Source organism: Macrotis lagotis, chromosome 3 (genome assembly GCF_037893015.1).
Source record: "Macrotis lagotis isolate mMagLag1 chromosome 3, bilby.v1.9.chrom.fasta, whole genome shotgun sequence".
In the NCBI taxonomy this organism is placed as follows: Eukaryota; Metazoa; Chordata; class Mammalia; order Peramelemorphia; family Peramelidae; genus Macrotis; species Macrotis lagotis.
In genome coordinates this window covers 186,647,016-186,665,020 of record NC_133660.1, presented here as the reverse complement: position 1 = coordinate 186,665,020, position 18,005 = coordinate 186,647,016, and the positions used below count along the sequence as shown (strand labels likewise).

The following is an 18,005-nucleotide window of genomic DNA, read 5'->3' as shown; positions in this document are numbered from 1 at the left end:
CTCCAAAACCAGAAAGATCTGTTTACTATTTTACACTGCCAACAGTCATCATTGTCTTTAGAAACACAATTTTTATATTTAGTAATTAAATGAAGACAAAGGCACAAGTGATTAATTAATTATATGCAAGAGTCAGTATTCTAGAAAGCAAACAAACAAAAAATACCCCATAGTATTTAGAATTAGAGGGCTTATATTTGTTTCCCAGTCCTGATGCTTATTATGTTGAGGAAGTCACAAAATCTTTGAGCTTCGGTTTACCCCATATATAAAGTCACATAAAACAGGGATAATACAACTTGTACCACCTACCTCACAGGTTCTTTTGAACATCAAGTGCGATTATACATATTACATGCTTTCTGACCTAAAAAAGCACTAAAATATTAATTTTCATTATTATATAAAGTATTTCCCATACATCAGAAGATAAATCTCTAAGAATTGATTGTATGGGGGGGGGGGCTAGGTGGCACCATGAATAGAGCACCGGGCCTGGAGTCAGGAGTACCTCAGTTCAAATCTGCCCTCAGACACTTAATAATTACTTAGCTGCATGGCTTTGGGCAAGCCACTTAACCTCATTGCCTTGCAAAAACCTTTAAAAAAAATTGATTATATATGAATTCAATTTAAAAATAAATTCTTTTAGCATTAAAATACAATTAAATATGTAACCTATGGGCAATTTCCATAAATGAATACTAATTAAAATTTAAAGATTAAAAAACACATTTAGATAACTTAAAAGTAGTTATAATAACTAGGTAATTGTATCCAAGTGCTGAATTTGCATTTGGAAGATTTGAATTTGACTCCTTGTGCTGCTATTTGTCATCTGTGTGACCTTGAACTAGTGATTTCACCTCTCTGGGTCTCCATTCTGTAAAATGTTGGTGTATGATTTCTAAGGTGTCTGCTGCCTATTATGTCATGATACTACAAACTGGCTAAAGCTAATTTCTGATATTTGTCCTTACTCATCTAAAAATATGTAATGAACTGCACTGGATAAAAATCTGAGAATGGAGAGGGGAAAAGTTAGGCACAATTTCACTAATTCAAGATTTCTTCAACAATCTTGAATCTTATGGATTTTATTTCCATGCACGGTGCTTTTTCTTTTACTATAATTCAGAGAGAAGGTGCAGACTAGTTATTCTGTCAAATGCATCACTATTGCTGAATAAATAACTGTAGATTTTATTTTTATAAGTCTACAAAATTGAAGGAAAGAGAGTTGAATTTTGTTAGGTGAAAAAAATCCTACTGGCTAGTGTATTTTTTCCCTCTGAATTGATCCCTTTTATGTTCTCATCCTTCTTCTCATAAAGAAAGGCTTGCTTTCACTTTTCAATAAATAAATTTACTACTGCCGACAACTTTCTCTCAGACACAGTTGATTTCACAGATGATCATAAAATGGCCAAGAGGAGCTGGAGTAATGGAAAATATGACTGCCTGACAGAACTCTATTGCTATATTCTTTCATAAATAACAGTACATGATTAAAATGCTATAGAGGAGATGAAGACCATTGCATTCAACTGGTACAGTCAATGTAACCAAAATGCACAGAGAACTTTCTTTTCTCAGCAGTCTGTGCTTCTTAAAAATATTCATGTTTCTTAGTGTTTTTTCAAGACATACTAATATAAATTTGATTGTCTTCACCAATAAATTCCAGTTTTATTGCTAACTCTTGATAAGACCAGCCATACCATAATGAATGAATTTTAGTTTCTAATGGATAGTAACAGTTTGAGCAGATACAAAAGGCAGACTATTATAATCTTTTAATACTACTCTGATTCTTTCTTATGATGATACAAATGTGTTTTTTACATATTGACATTCCTTCATAGAATGACCAAGAATCTGGAAGGGATTATTTGCCTATCATTTTATAAAACTTGAGTGTTGAAAACAGTATGTGCTGAATTTATTTGCTTCTGCTAATATAACCACATGGTGGTCTATATAGAATCTTAAAGTTTGGAAAGAAGTCTGTGAAATTGGGTAGTGTGGGTGGTCATGAATCAATTTATTGCTGCCCATGCCTAATCAAATGGTGGTCAGGGAATCTCTATGGAATAATGGAAGGCATTTTAATGCATTCTTCTATATCTTTTTTTTTCCTAGCAACCATGAGGTACCATATCTTTTTATTTGTATGTGTACCATCTTCTGCATTTAACTTCTATAGTCCAAATAAACAAATGCAAACATTTATAAATATATGTATACATAATGAACAGATTCATGATTTCATCATTGGAGGGAAATCCTTGAGAAAACTTCCTTTGGCCAAAGCAGGTTGACAAAGTCTTCTTAGCAAAGTCTTAGAGACCTCCTTAGGGAATTAAGAGATTATTTCCTGTGATCACACACCTAGTGTTTGTCAGAGGCAGACTAAGAGGGTTATTTCTACCTGATTTGATTCTCTGGATAATGTAGTAGAAAGTAACCTAAAGGATGTGATTAGTACTACCCTTAGAATAGCCTGTTTCAAAGTATCACTAAATGTATAAGCCATTTAAGGATAATTATCAATAGTCATCTGTCTTAATCATATTAGATCTTTCCATTCTAAGATTAGATCTTCTATCCTTTAAGCCTAAATTTAATGCTTTACATCTTTTTCACAGGTATAACTTCCATGATTTTTCTTTTTGCTGTGACATTTCCTCCTATGTACAGTCTTACTGCTCCCACTGCCTGGATTGATTTCTCTCCTTCATTACTCCTTATGTCATTTTACAAAAACTAGATAAAAATCTTCATGAAAATTTCCATGATACTTCCAAACCATGCTTGTTTCCTTTCTCTTAATTTCTGTTGTCTTTATGTTAATATCAATTAGATTTGTGCTATTTAATCCCTAATTAAATTGCATAAATAGCTCTTGTCTCCTAAATTACACTGTAAATTTGAGAATACCATGCTTCAACTTAATTCAATTTGATGATGCTTATTAAGTATCTAAAAGGGCACAAAGATCTTGATTAAAACAAATAACCTCTGCCCCCAAAGTGCTTACACTTTTTAGTGAGATGATATGTATATAAAAGTGACCAATACAAAATTTATATCCTAAGAAAACAAGGTAATTTTTAAAGGAAGAAAGGATTTGTTTTGTTTTTACAGTGACTTGTGATCTGTTGCTATTTAGTGACTGATTAATTGAATCAATATAAATAGTGCTTTATCTTGTTCAGTCATTACTTTTTTTTTTTAAGGTTTTTGCAAGGCAAATGGGTTAAGTGGCTTGCCCAAGGCCACACAGCTAGGTAATTATTAAGTGTCTGAGACCAGATTTGAACCCAGGTACTCCTGACTGCAAGGCCAGTGCTTTATCTACTACACCACTTAGCTGCCCCTTAGTCATTAAATTTTTATAAAAACAAGTTTCTCCTGTCACCTCCATAGAAATTTTTATGTAGGAATTTCAAAATAAGATTATTTACAATTTGAGCTTGGGGAAATATTAGAAAATATCTGGTTTTCTTATTTCATTTTAAAGATGAGGGATTCAGAGAGGTTAATCAATTTTCCCATAAGATAGTAACAAAAATGAGAATAGAAATCAACCATCCAAACTATTATTACAGTATTTTTTTCATCTATGATGATGTTACCCTTTATTATGTACAAAGTTAACAGCAAAGTTATACATTGCTATTTGCTTCCAATAGGGTCCAGAGTAAAATTTCAGTTTAGGGGAAATTAGTTTTAGTGTCCTCCAATTCTTATTTTCATTCTGTTAAAAAAGGAATCTTGTATCCTCATGCTTCCCTTTTGCTACCCAAATTTTTCCTCTTCCTATAATTTGCTTTCTTGAATAATAAATGATAACCTAACTACTTCTCTTCTATTCATATCTTTGATTCTTTTCAATCTTTCTAAATTCTCTGAGATAGAGGCGATAGAAAGAAATATCAAAGGGATTAGTTTATTGATTCAGCTCATGTTTTGATGATTGATAGATTCACTTACCCAGGGATATTATTTTTACTTTTCCTAATTCTTTTCCATTAATTTATTTAGAAATCCATTAACTTATATATCTCTAATTATCTTAATACTAAGCCTTGCAGCTTGTTATCTGTACCTAACTGTAACTGAACATTACATTTCTGAAATACTGCTGACCCCTCTGGCAGGGGGAAAAACAACCCCAGGTAAGAATGTATTGAACAGATAGAGGAAAATGATATGATTTTAGGAAAGGATCTTTGATATATTTGTGACACAATAGGGAAGGTCAACTAATGTGCTATCTTTTTCAATACAGGTATGAGTTAATGCAGTCCTAGTATAGAATGGTAACAAAATACCTGCCTTATTTTGTATATTATACAACTCTTGGACCATTTCTAGTATATTAGTCTTGTTTGAACAAATTTATTATAAATATCTTGAGCTCTTTTATCTCCTAAACCATTTAGCACAGAGAACAGAACATCACAGGCACTTAAATATTTGACTACTGATTGAGTATAGGCAATGGCCATAGTAGCCACAAAGTTTTTTGCAAGATAGTAAACCAACATTGTTTTTTCTACACAGATTTCCCCACATTAAACAGAATCTTGCCAACACATTTATGGACAATAATTTACAAGAGGATCTAAGGTGCCATGTTTATCTTGAAATCTAAATTTAACAGCAACTGAAAATTCACCCTTGAGGACTGTGAAACATTCCTCAATTTTGTTTAGCAAATGCTAAAGCCTAAAAATCAGCAAAAAGACTACTTTCATGAGATTCAGTATCAACAAATATTTATTAAGGACTCAATAGGTCCATTTTGTTATTGTGACGTTTTAGAAATGTATTTTTTTCTCTAGAAAAAGGATCTCCAATCTAAGGTCAAGGGGTTAAATCTTGTTTTCCCTGGTTTTTGTACCCTTAAGATAAGTATTCTTTTTATATATATAAAATACAATAAAAATTTATTTTAAAATGTAAAAAAATCATTTTTAGTTCATAAACTGTACAAAAACAGGTAGAGTAGTTTGCTGATTCTTGCTAGAGAAGATCATCTGAGAAGGCTTTGCCATTCCCATCTCAAAGTTTCTCAAGTCTTCAAAAGGAGAAACATAGATAGATTATTTTTATTTCCCTATTTCATAATAAAAAGATCTGATATTTTTTCTTTCTTTCTTTTCTTTTGTCATCAATATTCATCTTTTTTCCCCTAGAGTGTGAAAATAGAACCTACAAATTCCTCAATATTGTGTCAACTACAATAGAGATCTCTGCTGCACATACTTAGTGTAATCCATATGCTCTTGTGATACAAAGAAATGTGGGTTAATCATGTAACAAAGTTGAAGAAAAAACTTGAATAGTCCATATGCTCTATTGTTATCTAGAATAAGTAAAGAGAGTTAGAGGAAGGCCCTAAATACATTGTGATGTTGCTCTATGCAGAATTTATAGGACACGCACAAGTAATTTCATTCTATCCTGTCTACTCCAGTGAGATTTTCCCATCCATCATTCCTACTCTTACTTGTCTTCAATCTTTTCCTGTCTACTGGCTTCTTCCTCAATGCCTACAAACATGCTCATCTCTTCTTCAACCAAAATTTTAAAAAAACAAATAAAAAAGAAACCTATAATTTGATTCATGCATCTCCTTTAGTTATTAAACCACATCTGTTTTCCCTTTTGTGTCAGAACTCCTTGAGAAGGATATTTATAGAGATATTTTCACTTTTTTCTCCTCTTAGTCTCATTTTAATTTGCTACAGTATGGATTACAACTTCATGATTCACCCAAAATAAATTTCTTCAAATTTATTAATGATCTCTTATTTGTCATACTAATGACTTTCTTTATGAAGTCTTCTCATCCACCTTGTAGCCCTTGAAATTGCCCATCAATCTTTTCTCCTTGATAGATTTTGTTTCATAGATTTCTGGGATATAACTTCTGGTTCTCTTCCTACCTGTCTGACAGTATATCTATTTCACACATACTCTGGATAATAATGATATTAGATAGAATATTAATGTAGAAGGTTGTTAGGTCCATTGGAAAATGTTTTTATATGTGTTGTGAGCAATACAACTATATTGAAGAGAATGAGAATCATAGAATTTTATACCAGTAGTGAGTAATATCTTGATGGGATTTTCTTGTGTGATTCCAAATAAGAAAGAAAGAAAGAAAGAAAGAAAGAAAGAAAGAAAGAAAGAAAGAAAGAAAGAAAGAAAGACATAAAAAAGAAAGGGACAGTGGCCATTATTTAGTGTTTTATACTTTCTCTTCACAAAGTACCTTCTTATACAGTGCCTAACTTATTTTGCATCACACATTTTTTAGGCTGTAACTTGCTTAGTGTAAAACAAATAAAACAAAATAAAGCAAAACTACAATAAAAATAGTTATACGATGCAAGTCAAGTTTGGGCTTCAAAAAGTAAATGAAATCTTACACTCATACATTGTTAATTCATCTAATTATTAACTGCATGTAATTCATTTTAGGGTGCCTACTCACTTGTACAAGAAAAGTTCAAGATAGAGATGTTCTAATTCATCATTATCCACATGCTTGGAAAAATGAACCACCACTACCCCTATCCTTACGCAATGCATTAAACTAGAATGGAAGACTGAGGAGTCAAATGAGTAAGTATTTTTAGCTGGTAATGAATTTAGTTTGATAAGACTAAATTTCAGATTACATTCATATAATTGTAAAAGATCTACAAACCATAGTCTAAATCCAGGTGGGACAGTAGTTAGAAGACTATGTTTGGGGTCAGAAAGACCTAAGTTTAAATCTAACCTAAGACAATTAAGAGATGGGTCACTTGGGAAAAATGACTTTAAGTCTGTTTCCTTAAATGTAAATGGGAATAACAATAGTACTTCCCATCCCAGGGTGTTATGAGGATCAAATGAAATCATATTTGCAAAGCATTTTGTCTTTTTTACTGACAGTAAGTATATAATAAATGCTGGTTTTTTCCTTCCTGACTGTTCCTCTTACTCTCAGAATCTTCTATTTTAATAATTACAAAAAAGGTTTTTTTCTTAAACCTAGATTTATGTTCACTTCCATGATGTGGTTCTTTGTTGTTAATTTTCTACCATGTACATTTTATAATGGGAATGCTAATTGGATGAAAGTATCTCCCAGGGAAGAAGCCACAGATCACAGAATGAGGTGTATTCTGTCTTTAAAACTCTGAGTGCAGCAATATTCCTTACTGTAACCTAGTTACATGCACAAATCAGGGTATACTCTAACTTCTGCACCTGGGTCCTTATTTGGAGTAACATATAGTTAAAAGTATGATTATGTGGTTATACACTTAAGCAATTGTACCATATGGCTAGATGTGCATGGGAGGTTTTGGAGGGTTGTGTAAGTTGTTCCTTTTATTTCTGACTTTATATGACATCTCTCAAAGAAATTTATAAATATTTTCCTCTCTCCTCCCCAGTTAGACTTTACCTTTGTCAGAAAATTCCATGAGTTTGTCCCTCCATCTGTTGAAAACTTTGGCCTCTTTATGGCTCAAGAACTCTGTAGGTCTTCTGTCATTCTCCACACCCAATTGATCTTTGCCAAAAAAAATCCATTTCTTTTGGAAAAGATTAATTTTTTTCTATTTATGACCTTGACTCAACTCCTTCCCATCTTCTTGGTTATATTTTTTTCTTGTTCTAACAGATTTGCAGACTTTTGCCTCATAATTTCTTGCATTATGTTTTCCAGGTTCTTTCATTGATCTAGACTTTCTATTAGTCCAATAATTTATAGACTGTCTCTTCTGGATCTATTTTCCAGGTCATTTGTTTTCCTTAAAAGGTACTTTACATTTTCTTCAATTTTTCCAATCTTTTTTATCTTGTTTTATGGAATATTGTAGTCTCATAGATTCATTGGTTTCCTATTCATTCAATTCTAATTTTTAGGGTTTTATTTTTTCAACTACCTCTTGTGTTTTCTTTTTAAAGTTGTTGAATTCTCTGGTCAATTATTCATAATTTTCTTGCATGACTCTCATTTCTTTTTTTCATTTTTCTTCTTCCACCCTTCTTCAGTTTTTGAATTCTTTTTTGAGGTCTTTGATGAGATTTTGTATTTGAGTCCCAGTTATGGTGTTTTGATATTTACTCTATGAGTAAATTTTCACTGACTTCTTCAGATGTGACATTGCTGTCATCTTTGTGAAGTAGTTTCCTATAGTGAGTGCTCTTAAAGCTAAAGCTTTTCTGCTCATCTTTGTTATTTTGTCTTTGCTCCTGGGGTGTAAGGAGTATAGATATAAGCTTTTTTTTTGGTTGCTGTTGTTGGGGCTGAGGGATAAACACTGACTTTTCCTTGGACAAGCTGTTGCCTAGGCAGCCCAGGCCATGCCTTTGCAGAGATTTGTTTCTTCCTTTATGTCCAGGTTCTGACTTAGCAGTTGTTTGTTCCTGACCCAGTCCTGTTTTTTTCACCTAGTGTTCCCAGGGTTCACACCTTCATTTGAGGTTGAGATAACCCCAGCTAGCTTGTTATCTAGCAGCCAAGACCTCTGCTGTTCCTTCCTATCTTCTTTAAGAATTTACTCAAATCTAAAACGAAGTTTTCTTGCCTCTACTACCTCTCAAGTTATTATTGTTTATCTCTTCTACTCTTTCAGCTGAAGTACTAGTATACATATGGATGCCATATCCTTACCAGACCTTAATTCCTGAGATCTGATCTCTTATTATGAACCCTTAAATGAAGTAACTTGCTTCAATGTCACTGAATTCCATTAAACTTATTCAATTTCTCAATCAAATGATTATTAATCAGTCTTAATTCTCATTGACCTCTCTTTAGTATTTGAGACCACAGATCAGTCTTTAAGTTCTTGATTGTCCTCTTCTACAATGACTTAGGAAACATCATATATTAGAGTTAGAAGGGATAATGAGATAATTGAAACCAACTTCCTCATTTTACAGCAAAGAAAGTGACCCAAGGGAGATTAAGCAATATCCAGAGTATCACAGTGATTAAATGTTGCAGGCAGGATTTGAACATATTTTATTATGTTTTCAAATCCATTGCTCTATCCATTATGCTAACATTATATTTTTCTCATCTTCCTTCTGTCTATGTAGTTCTTCTCTGGTCATTTTTTCCTTAACTCTCAAATTATGGTTATCCTTCAAGACTTTGTCCTATGTTCATTTTCTCTGTACATTTTGCCTCTTGGTGATATCTTTCATTCACATTGGTTTCAATTGTCATTCTTCATTGACTTAATTTATTAGATGGCTCCCAATGTCCTAATCTTGTTTTCAAAGGTATTTTGGTTTCATAGGAATTATGATAGACTCTATAGATGTTCTAGTCTAGAGGTATCATGCATGTAGCCTATATCTGACCCAAAATACTTGGGAGTGGTGCCAGAAAAAAAGTTACTTGGGAAATATTTAAGAAAATATAAAATAATATAAATAATATTAATTTGTGCTTTTTTAAGTCAATTTGTGACTATAGGGATCTTTTACCATTTAAAATTTTCATCACTTAGTCCATCAACCTCTTTTGCAAGTAATAATTAAAGGAATAGTATCACATATCTATTAAGTTGTAGTACTAGAACTGAAATGCAGTCCTTCTGACTACTAATCTATTGCTAATACTACTGTATCCACATGAAGTTTATTTCAGAGTCTCATTTGATATGACCTGTTAGAGGACAAAAACTAAATTGAATTTCCCACTGCCACTTCAAAATCAACATGTCTCAGGCTGAAATAATATTTTTCTACTTAAAAATCTATTCCTCTGTTCTTATTTCTTATATTGCTAACATTTCATCTAGAATCAAAAACCTAGAGTCATATTTCACTTGCTTTTCCATCACCTCACTTCCAAACACTTTACTATGCATGTTAATTATGACTCTTGGGGCAGCTAGGTAGTGCAGTGGATAGAGCACCAGCCCTGGAATCAGGAACCTGAGTTCAAATCCGGCCTCAGACACTTAATATTTACCTAGCTGTGTGGCCTTGGGCAAACCACTTAACCCCATTGCCTTGCAAAAAAAAAAACCCTAAGAAAATTATGACTTAATAAATCATAGTAGGCTTTCCTTTTTTAATCTTACTGCCACCAATGACCTTTAATTCAGCCCTTTGTTATCAGTTATAGAGACTACTATGAACTCCATAACTGGCTCTCTTGCCCCATTCTCTCCCATCTAAATCATCATTCATAGAACTTTTAAAATGTGTTCTTAATGCAAATTCCTTATCAAATTGTTCCCCTCACTGACTCACTATTCTTTATCCTTATATTAGAGTCCATATTCTAAACTCCAAATTACATTTCTAGCTTTATTTCCAGTTGATCCTCTTCATGTAACTATTTGCCAAACTGGATAGAGGTTAGTTAGCCTGTATTCTCTGGTTCTTTCCTAAGTATAAATTTTTGCAGGCCACCCATTCTCTAATGGGTACAGGCCTATGTTTCCATTCCCTACACTTCTGTCCTCATTTCTGCTTCTTCCTATTCTTTTCAAACCCTTTTTAATTGTCACTATGCCCTAATTCCCCAGTTGAAAATATTTATTTTCTCCTCATATATTCTCATAAAATTTAAATTTTCACCCTTACTTATTTTTTTTTTTACATTCTACCTTAGTCATACTTATTTGTCTACATTTTTGATCATTGTCAAACTGAAATCTACTGGAGGAAAGGGACAGCTTGGTTTTTGCAGTACCTTACACAATTATCTGCACACAGTAGATTCTCAGTAACTACCTGGTGAAATGAAGTTTGTTTTATTATGCCTTTCTTTGTTCATAAAATTCAAAGCTGGTACCCTCACACAGTCAAACAGAAGATAGGAGCCAAAAAAAATCCAATTAACAGGAATTCAAATAATTAGAAACATACAATTACATTAAAGGTGAACTGACACTATTCACCTCAGGTCATGAGAACTATGATATGTTAGGAAACTCAAACCTCAAGAATTATTCATAATTTAGAGGGAAATAATAGTTATACCCTATTAATATCAAATGTAATGTTTTAGGTGATCAGATGCCATAAAACTTTCTTACTTTACTTTCAACTCATATATATTCTAATTTACTCTTCAATTATTAGGTTTTCCACATCTTGTTATTCTTTTTGAATCTGGTAATTATTTGTCAATATATTTTGCTGATTTAAAAAGTATGGTATAAGTAATTCCATAACCTTTTTTTTCAAAATTTGATCTCTAAGGTTTATTCCAAATTCTGCAACAATAATAACCAGTATCTAGCATACTAGTGGTAAACCAACACATTAGTGTGATTAGACATCTTCCCTTTTTTTTCTTTCATAATAACTTAGCAACCAGAAATCTTTTCTCCTCAAGTTCCCCACTGTTCCATGGGTGGGATTAGAAATGAAAAAGTAAACTACAATTTTAAACTATTTTTCTTATACAGACATCAATTAATACATCTCTTTCCCTAAATTAGTCATCTACATCTATAAAGGGAGAATGATGCATGTCTATGGAAAAAATAAAATAGCCAAGGATTGATAGAAGATGCTATACCTTAAAGGCATTCACTATATTTGAAATGCTAAAGTATAGGGTCTGTCCAATTTAAATTCATTTTTGAAGCAAAAGACCAGCTAATCTGATGTATACCTATAAAGGACTTCCTAATTCAGTGAAGTATTCTGGAATAAATACTGTATGAATAAATGCCAAGATGGATTTGACTCCATTCAACTTAGGTAGAGGTTCATCTAAAAAGGTATGAAAGTTTGATTAACCAAATTATCCCTATGCATCTAAATTAAAGTGGAAGATAAATCTTCCAAATATTAGATACTTAGACTGAGACTGGATCACAGTAACATAACAGATGGGGGAATTCCCAATATGCAATTTAAATTGGCTAAGATGCAATTTAAATTGGCTAAAAATTGAACAGGATTGTGGTTCTTCTAATACTTTACTTAGTCCTCCCCTGAAATATTTCAAATCTTCTTAGATGAAAAAAGATCCAACTGTTCCCAGAAATAGAATTATCACATGGAGCATGATGTCTTTTAAATTAGAAAAAAATCTTGATGTTATTAAACTATCAGAATCTTCCACAGTAAGATTTACCTCTTAACATTACCAAAATAACACAAAAGTGGCCAACAAGTGATTTTAAATGTTTATAGGCCTGTATTTTGGCAGCAAATCTTAGATAAATGATTATTTTTAAACACCCTAGTTTATAGATCTTCAGTTGATTGAATTGTTTAAGAATTGATTTGATATTATGCTAGATGAAAATAAGCCTGTTACTAAAGTCCTCCTCCAATCAGTTTGATACTCCATTTTGGTCACCTTTTAATGAATAAAGGTCTATTTTTACCCTGTTTCAAAAAAAAAAAAACAGATGGAAGTTTGACCCCAAAGGTCTCTTATATAAAGAAGAGTAGAAATGCTTTCTAGAGTAAGTGAAAAATGTATTATGCTTGGCACATCTTCCAACTTACTGTTTAAATGGTGTGAATAGACTTTCCATACTACCATATGCTTGTGGTAGAAAGACCAATGATTGTACTGATAATGTTGTCCCAAGTGTAAAGACCCAGACTCTGCTTTTGATTTTAAAAATCCCCAGGTGCTATTGAGCTTCAGTTCATATTAGTCCAGTTTTGTGTGAAGAGCTTTAAGTAAAACAAGCCATCAGATTGGATAGTTTTGGAAATCACCGAATAATAGATTTTCAGAGATGGAAGGAATCTCAGAGGCCATATGGGTCAACACCTACCCCAACATAAATAATTTTTCCCCTTATATAATCAGACAAGTGTCCAAGCCTATTCAAAATCATCAATGGTTTTGATCTCTTGATAAAATGCTAATTGTAAGTACTATATGCGATGTACTAGTCTCTTTCTACTTCCCCATCTTGCGCCTTTTCTTTTTTTCTTCCTTTCTCCCCCACATGATCTCTGTCTTCTTTTCCTTCTCTCTTATCTCCTGCCTCATCCAATTACCTTTTCTTCTACTTGGCTTCTTTTAAGATTTCTCATCTTCTCCACTTCTCCTTTTATCCATTTTCTCATCATTCCTCTCTTTTTGTCATCTATAGTCATCTCTTCGTTCCTTCTCTTCCTCCTTTACACATTAACTTACTCTTCTCATTCTTTCTGCATCTCTAATCTGCCTCCTTCTCCTACTTGCTTCTCCTCCCTTCCTTCCTTCTACCTACTCTATTTTCTTAAACTAGGGAAAGGATATTTAAAATCTCAGCATCTAGAAGAGTTTAAATACTAATGGCATGTACATCAAAAGAACTAAAGAACCATTTCTGCATCTATGGACTTCTATTTAGGTTATTATTGAGATAACAGGAAATATATAATCAAAGTGTTAGTGCGTATACTTATACATGAATATATACATACACACACACACACACACACACACACACACACACACACACACACATATATATATATATATATATATATATATATTTACTTTGTTTTGTTTTTTGGAATCAATTGGTGCTATGACTTGCTCCGGTTCACAAAGCTAGTAAGAATTTAAGACCAGATTCAAACTCAGACCCTTTGGAGCAATTTTAGGTGGAGAAGTTTCATGTATGACAAGCATAAAACTGGAGCAACAAAAAAAAGAAGAAAAAAGAAAAGAAAACTCAATTGTGCTGTCATTCTAATGACAAAACTAAAAACAATTTTTATTTTCTGCCTCTGCTAAAAATGCAGCCAGTTAACCAAATTGAATAGTTTTAATAATAAACATCACTATAATATGAATAAGACCATCATTTTGTCCATTTGACCCTAGACTGCTTTGCTCTTGACCTTATAACTATAAATTTCCTTTTATAGGACAACTTTGTCTGAGTGAGTCTGTCTTTACATGTTTTTTTTTTTATCATTTTTGACATAATTGCTGTACATGCAGACTTATGGAAATAAACTTTGATTGACCTGTGGATATATTATTCTCTTGTATCATACTGGTACAGTGAATAGAACACTGACTTTGTAGTCAGAAAAATTGGTGTTTGAATCTGGCCTGTGACATTAAACTCTTACTAGCTGTGTGATCTTAGGTAAGTTACTTAACTCAGATTGCCTCACTTCTGGGGTCATCTTCAGTTGTCCTGATTCATATCTGATCACTGGACCCATATGATTGCAGAGGAGAAACTGAGGCTGTGACTTTGCACAGCACCCCCTTGCTCAAATCCAATTTAAGTACTTGTCATAACATTATCTCCTTGATGTGCTAGTCTTTACTGAGATTGAAGGACAAACATCATCATCATCATCATCATCATCAATCATCATCATCATCTTTTCAGTTCATTCTACTAGTGGTTGGAATGAAGCTAAGGGAGTAGATAGAGAATTCTCAACTCACCAAGGAAGCCACATTAGGGATGTGGAGAAGGAAGATGACATTAAAAACAAGTTGTTTTTTTTTTTAACTGATCATATAGCGTAGTCAAATTGTGCTTTTTTTCCTTGCTTACACAGTATAGCTATAGTGAGTGAATCTACTCACACAACCTTGACCTCCATTCAAGTTCCCTTTGTGTCTCACTTGGACTATTGCAGTAACCTCTTAATTGTTTTCCCTAACTTTACTCCTTTTCATTCTAATTCATCCTTTGCATAGCTGCCAGAGCAATTTTCTTTAAGTGAAGATATAAATATGCTGCTAACTACTCAATACACTTCCTTGGCTTTGTTTAACTGTTACAGTTATTCCCACCTTGACCTCAATGTACATTTTTTAGCCTCAATATTCATTATTATCCTTTCTATATTCATTATTGTCTCATTTCAGTCACATCTGACTCTTCATGACAACATTTAGAGTTTTCTTGTCAAAGATACTAGATACTTGCCATGCCTTTTTTTCCAGTTCATTTTAATAATATTTGTCCTTGATTTTTGAAAAAAAGACCACAGCATCAGGGTAGTGATGCTGTGACAAACACATGAATTGGATTTTAGTGGGGACTGCTATGCTAAGAAGTCATTATTTTTAGTTTCTCCTTCAAAGTCATCTGAATCCAGTGACTGTAGCCATGAATGGCAGGTAATCAGGATTAAACAACTTACCCAAAGTCACACAGCTAGTACATGTCAGAAGCTGGATTTGAACTCCCATACTCCTGATTCCAAAGCCAGTCTTTATCCACTGAGTCATCTAGCTGCCCCTTTTACAAGTGAGGAAACTGAGGCCATTAGGGTCACATGTGCCTAGGGTCACACATGGTTAATTATCTGAACCTAGATATTAACTCAAGAATCTGAGACTTTCTGACTTTAGGCATGGTACTCTCTTCACTGTTCCCTTTTTTGACCTCTCTATACTCTACAGACTAAGCAAACTGACCCTTCTTTTTCCTCAAATGACATTTCATTTTCTCTGCATCATTAATATGCCTATTTTCAGTTGGAAAAGGGTGGGGTTTAGCTTAAATCAAGGGTTCTTAAATATTTTTATGGGTCATAAGATCCCTATAGCAGGTTAGTGAAACCTCTGTAAACCCTTCCAGAATAATGTTTGTTGTATATATTAATAATTTAATTATATGAATACTTTCAGTTAGAGGTAAATAAAAGTAAAGATGACTTTTTTGCCCCTTCAAAGTTCATGGAAACCTTGTGAGTGATGAACAACAGACTGAGAAACACTAGATTAAATAATTATCCCATATCATACTTAAAGTAAGCAACAAGAACCTACACCTTGACTCTTTAACAAAAATGTATCTCCATTATGCACTAAAAATAACTGATCTGAGTATCTCTTTTGAATCAATCAATAAGTTTCAGATCATGTGTGAAAAATTTTTACTCATTTCAAAATGTTTAAAAGTGACTGAATACATGTTTAATAGTGATGTTGCACAGGAAGATTGTATGGATTACTTAAAGGACTTGCATCCTCTGGAACTTATATTAAATTCAGCAAGCTACTGGGAATTGCTCATTGGAAATGTCTAGAATCATCAAGAAAATTTCCTGGCCATTAAGGAGGGTAGGGAGGAACCCTATCCTCATTCATGCCCTTGATGTTGATATCCCTTCATGCTTTCTCTCTACTCCCACATACATAGATACATTTATATATACCTACACATATCGATATATACCCAATACACATTCATCTCTCTATATAACACATATATGCACACATACATATGCATATACACACATATATATCTTCTTTAAGGAGGACCACATGAATATTGTTGGACTAGAATATTTGACCTTTTTGTCTGTCAGAAATAATTGAATGATATCAGTGTTTGCATCAGGAACCATGGACTGATGAAATGTGACAAAAAACGGCATATTTAAGGTGCTACAAAGAATGAAACTAACAACAAAAAATGCCAGCAAAAGAAACTCCAAGAGCTCTGACTTAGCCCATTGCCAAATGTTTTATCTAAACTTGAATGTAATTTGCCCAGAATTCTGTGTATAGTAGTGGTAGACTGCATCATGAATTTGAATGGATGAGAAATGGGTGTTTTTTGCCAATAAAACCAATATAGCAAATATCTATTTCTAAAGTCAAATTACATCTAGATAATTATTACAATATATTTATTGTGGGGAACATACTGATGAGGACTCATGAACAACAAAATTATAATAAAGAATCATTAGTAATATTTGTTCACATTTATAATACCCTTTAAAGTTTATATACAGTATTCATTTGATTTCCCATAAGAGTCCTTGAGGTGCTATTATTCTCCAAGTTTTATAAATAAACAGAGCTTTGGGAGCTTACCTTATTTGCATCATATCATGTTATATAAATGAAATGACTACAATTTGAACACAGATCTTCCTGAACACCAAATTTACTCTTAAGAAATAATATTAGAAATGGAACAGAAGAAAGTTTTAAAGTTTAAAATAAAAAAGTACATATTTGATAAGGAATGTTGTAATGGTTATCAGTACAATTGAAATGAGTTTTCCTTAATACATGAAACAATAGAATATAATTTGATTTTTGCTAATAAAGGTAAGTCTGAAATTTTTTTGTCATAGAATTTTAAGATATTATACAAGAAGTGACTTTAGAGATCATATATTATAATAATCCGATTTAAAGAGGAGAAAATGAAAGCCTAGAAGGGTAATATTGTGCCCATCATCAAAAGAAGAAAGAAAAACACCTGAAATTTTTTAACTAAGACCTACTGTTTACAGATTAAACTATGCTGCATTTTTCATATTTGTATGATGTGGCATTATTAATTGGAAATCTTTTTATAGATAAACAAGGTCATATATATATATATATATATATATATATATATATATGTTTATGCTATTATTTGGTACCTATACACACACACATGTATATCTATATCTATATCTATCTATCTATCTATCTATCTATCTATCTATATATATATATATGACAATAACTTTCCTAAAACCAAGATGCTTCTCTCAGAATTTCTATTGCAATACTTTAGAAAAAGCCAAAAGTAGAATTTTTTACTGAAAGTCTCTCTCATCAGTCTTGTAGTCCTAGTACCAATATTTTTTTTGTAGACCTATTTTATTTTACAATTTCTAATTCTCTTTGACAATCTCTGAGACAATTACTGCTCTCTGCCAAAACATATAGACTTGATACCTTCTCCCTAAGGCATACATAATACTGTCAACCTTCCCAAATTTGTTTCCATTGGAAGAGAAAACTTCTGGAGAAAATGCTTTTATTCAGTACTTTATCATTTTAGGTAAGTAAAGACTTACTTTTATTTCTGAAAAAGAGTGTGCTCTACTTTTTTAAAAGGTTCCAGATAATAGTATTATTCTTATGATAATAGAATAAAAACTTGATATTCTCATTTAATGAAGATCTAAGTGTCTTAAGTTCAATTAGCAGTTGAAGTTTTATCATATCACTTTTTCTCAAATTGGGGGTTAGTTACAATAGTTCCATAGGGAATCCAATGGAAGGT

At 32.5% G+C, this 18,005-nt stretch overlaps 1 long non-coding RNA gene across 6 annotated transcripts in view; it reads left to right on the top strand.

Moving 5' to 3' along the window:
* Positions 1–18,005, top strand: part of LOC141516365 (uncharacterized) — a 105,993-nt gene that overhangs the window by 32,407 nt on the left and 55,581 nt on the right. For all 6 annotated transcript variants that reach the window (XR_012476671.1, XR_012476669.1, XR_012476672.1 and 3 more), the window contains one exon: positions 6,499–6,642. This is a non-coding gene — a long non-coding RNA (uncharacterized LOC141516365). The remainder of the gene's footprint in view (positions 1–6,498; positions 6,643–18,005) is intronic.